Source organism: Propithecus coquereli, unplaced genomic scaffold, assembly GCF_000956105.1.
Source record: "Propithecus coquereli isolate 6110/MARCELLA unplaced genomic scaffold, Pcoq_1.0 Scaffold302, whole genome shotgun sequence".
NCBI lineage: Eukaryota > Metazoa > Chordata > Mammalia > Primates > Indriidae > Propithecus > Propithecus coquereli.
The window spans coordinates 1,896,510-1,900,900 of NW_012148642.1; the positions used below are offsets into that span (position 1 = coordinate 1,896,510).

At 37.1% G+C, this 4,391-nt stretch overlaps 1 protein-coding gene across 2 annotated transcripts in view; it reads left to right on the forward strand.

Annotated features, from left to right (window-relative positions):
- The window catches only part of KDM7A (lysine (K)-specific demethylase 7A), an 89,134-nt gene that overhangs the window by 17,196 nt on the left and 67,547 nt on the right, over positions 1-4,391 (forward strand). The window lies entirely within an intron of this gene.

Genomic DNA, 4,391 nt, shown 5'->3' on the forward strand with positions numbered 1-4,391 from the left:
GCGCCCGGCCAGGCATGTGTGTTTTTAGTAAGAAATTTCTTTGAACAGGTATTATTGGTCAAAGGATACAGATGTTTTTAAGCTTCTTGTGCCTATTGCCATATCATTCTCTAGAAAGGTCATTCCAATTTATACGCTCACCAGTAGTGCACACTTTCTAATTCCCTGCATCTTCACCAATCTAAGATACTATTAACCCCCTTCCCCAAGCAAGCAGCCAATCTGTAGATAAGTGGTTATTCCCACCAGAAAATATGCCCAAATGTTGAAGGCAACATTATTCATTTCGTCCCCAAACTGGATCAACCTAAATGTAAATGAGAGTAGATTGGATAAACTGGATAAAACGGAATACTACTGAGCAATAAAAAAGAATGTACTTCTGATGCACACAGCAACATGGCTGAATCACACAGATTAAGTTGAACAAAAGAAGCCAGATACCAAAAGAGCATACTGTTTGATTCCATTTATATGAAGTTCAAGTACAGGCATAATTCAGGATAAAAGTCAGAATAGCATTTACCTTTTTTGGGTGTATTAACCAAGAAGGAGTTTCTGAGGTGCAGGACACATTCTATATCTTGATCCTGGGTGGTGGTTACATGAGTGTGTCCAGGTGTAAAGATTTGCTGAGCTGCATTTGCACTGAAGATTTTTTAAAAAACTCTTTATTTTAATGTTTGAAGCGTATTTTAATCACTAAATGCCAAGTTTAAAAAATTAAAAATTTGCCTATTCGGTAACTGACATATAGCATTTTATAATTTGTTTCTTGTTTCTGACATTAATGGGATTGCCTCTTGTGTCTTGTCATTAAGTATGCTATTGACTTTGGTCAAGAATTTGTAGTATACGGAGTATTGTTCTTGGTGCTAGGAATATAGCAATGAACAAAGAAAGTTCTTGCTCTCTTGTAACTTATATTCTAGCAGGAGAAGAGAAGTAAACAAATATAGGACAAATGAATGGTAAGTGCTGTGAGTAAAAATTGAGTGAGGGGAAAAGAGGGGGATAGGGCTGGTGGTAATGCTGCTTTCATATGGTGTGATAATGGAGGGCCTTGAGGAGACATTTGAGCACAAGTATGTGTAAGAAGAGAGACCCAGGCCAAAGGAAAAAGAAGTACATCCTAAGGCTGGCGCATGTTTTTCATGTTCTAGAAAGAGCAAGAACATGCATGTGAAGTAAAGTGGGCCAGGTCATTGTTGGATCTTGTGGGCCAGGATTTAATATTTTGGATTTTAGTCTGAGAAGACGGTTTGCTTTGAGTGGATGAGTTAATGAGTTGATGAGTTGATGTAACCTTTAGAAAGATTATTCTGGCTGCTATATGGAGATAGACCGGAGGAAGGCAAAGGTGAGACCCGGGAGGCCAAGAAGAAGGCTATTGTAATAATCCAGGTGACAGAGGATTTTAAATTTTCTAGTCAGTTTGGGTAATTTGCAAATATATTAATTTCTGTCCCTGAAGCTTGAGTCAGTGAAGAGCTTAGTTCATGGAGATAGAAGAATTTTACCTAGAATAATACCGTTGGGTGGAAATTTCTCAGGTACTTGCTCTACAGAGCCCCAGGAACTCACTGGAACATTTTTTGAATGTTTTTCTGAGTGCCCGGCACTATTGTTAATGACATTAGATATTTATTAATTCATCTGAGTCTCACAGTCACCTTGCTGTATAAATGCTATTATTATCATCCCGTTTTAGAGGTAAGGAATCCCAGGGCTGGAGAGTTCAGTAACTTTCCAAGGGCTGAAAAGCTAGAAGTTGAGAGAGCTAGTATTTGAATTCACATAGCTAAACCAGGGCTCATGTTGTCAACTGGTAGGTGGTACTGGGTCTCCTTTTCGTCCTCAGCTACAGCCAGTCTCAGGAACAGGATTAGATTTGAGTTCTCTGTCTCTATTTTGGCGGTACATAGATGAACAGAGGTGACAGGGTTCCATAGAAAGGTGCCCACAAACATCTTACTGTTTTTGTTATTTATTAAAATTATTTTCTTTAGTATGAATATATAAAAATTATTATAACTGTTTTAGTGACAGTGTGTATAAAATATTTACTTGCAAAGTTTTATAATTTAACTCTGCTATCATCCTCGTTATAAATGGATTTCTTATTGGAGTGTATTTTATTTTTAAATTATTAGGGATTGGAATTATTTAAAAAATTTGTTTTATATACAATTCCTCTTCATGGCTAAGTCTGTTGGTGTTGTAATATAAACTTACTAGCTGAACATGTATCTTTCCATAAGAAAACAAAAAAACCTTTTATTGAACTTCATTTTTTTTGATGCAACAGCTTATCATAGAATATGAGTATCTGTGTGTTTTACTTATAAAAGTTTTATACATTGATACTCAGTTTTGGCTATTGAACAAAATATACTCCGACTGCTTGCAGTTATGGGACATAGTTTTCTCATCAAGCTTTTTTTAAACCATGAGTTTGGGACAGATTTCTACTTGATATACTCTCATATCCTGTATTTTTAGGTATGAAATTGAGTTTTCTGATTATCCAAGGGGAGGAATGCTTTTATTTTTGAAGATTTGAAGTGGAAGCTCATGAATAAGAATAAAACAGGCATAGAAGCATTTTATTATAAAGCAAGCCTTGGTTGATTTGAGCAACTTAAATTCCAAGATAATTTGCACAGTTTTTAAACAGCTGGCCGGTGCTGATCTTACAGCTGCTACCAAGTTTTTGGTTCTTCTGGAAGTTACATTTTATTACTGTAGTGATAATTTTCCATTCATAAAAATGCTACATTTTCCCATTAATTATAATGTGAATTAAGGGAAACTTGTATGATTTTCATGTATATTTGTGTGAGTCCTGATTCCTTTTTATTGGTTTAGAAACCAAGATCTGGGGCCGGGTGCAGTGAGTCACCGATCCTAGCACTTTGGGAGGCCTAGGTGGGAGGATTGCTTGAGGCCACGAGTTTGAGACCAGCCTGAGCAAGAGCGAGACCCCATCTTTACAAAAAATAGAAAAATTAGCTGGGTGCAGCGGCTCACGCCTATAGTCACAGCCACTCAGGAGCCTGAGACAGAAGGATTGCTTGAGCCCAGGAGTTTAAGGTTGCAGTGAACTATGATGATGCCACTGCACTCTAGCCTGGGTGACAGAGTGAGACCCTGTCTCAAAAAACAAAAACAAAAAATACCCCCAAGGTCTGGCATTAAGTGGGCTCATTGCTTCTAGGCCTTCTTGGTAGACAGAGGCATACACTAATGGCACACAAGCATGCACATCTGTATTTGTTTCTGTATCTGTCTATGTTAAAAGCAGTGTGTTTTCATAATGATACCTTTGGTTCTAATTCAACACCACAGGGTTCATTTTAGCCTCCCCCTTTACTTACTTGTAACTTTTTTTCCCCAACAGTGAGAAACCTAGCTTTCATTACCTACAATATATTTATTTATTTATTTATTTATTTGTTCAATTCTAGTGTATACATAAAGTAGTCCTAGAATTGCTAATCTATACCCTTATGAGAAACAAGTTTGCTAGGTAGTTTATAGTATTTGTGTATACAGTAGTTCTCTTTTGTCCTTAGCCTTATAATATCTAGTCATAAATTTTGCTTTCCAGAGTTACTTAGGTCAATTCTTTTCTCCCCTGCTTCAGTGTAAGTCATTTATTAGTAATATAGTCAGGTTCATTTGTTACTGTTTGTATTGCATTTTGGATTCTTCCCCCATTCTGGTTGGTTTTAACTGTCGGTTTATTTTTTTGGACATGTAAAACATTGCTATGGTTCTAAGAAGTCAGAGTTAGATGAAAAGATACTACTTAGAAATGTCACTCCCTCTTTATCTCTCCTGTGACTTTCCCATTTATACCTTCTTTTCACCTCTTTCCCACCCACCCTCTCTCTGTATGTAATCAATCTTAGTTTCTGGTTTATCCTTTCTGTGTGTGTGTGGTGGGGGCACTGGTTTGAGCAGATGCATGTGTATTTTCTTATATCTACTTTCTTTACATAAAAGGTAGTGTATTATAAATACTCTTTTGCACTTTGCTTTTTTCACTTAACAGTATATACTGGAAATCACTCCATGTCAGTTCATAGAGATCTTTCTTACTCTTTTTTTTTAACTGCTGTATAGTATTCTTTTGTGTGGATGTAGTTTCATTCAGCTACTCTCTTGTGCATGGGCACTTGAGTTGTTTACAGTATTTTGCAAGTACAAACAATGCTGCAGTGAATAACCTTGTGTATATGTATTCTCATATTGATGGAGGTATATCTTCAGGTTAGATTGCTAAAAGTGGTATTACTGGCCGGGCGCGGTGGCTCACGCCTGTAATCCTAGCACTCTGGGAGGCCGAGGCGGGTGGATTGTTTGAGCTCAGGAGTTCGAGACCAGCC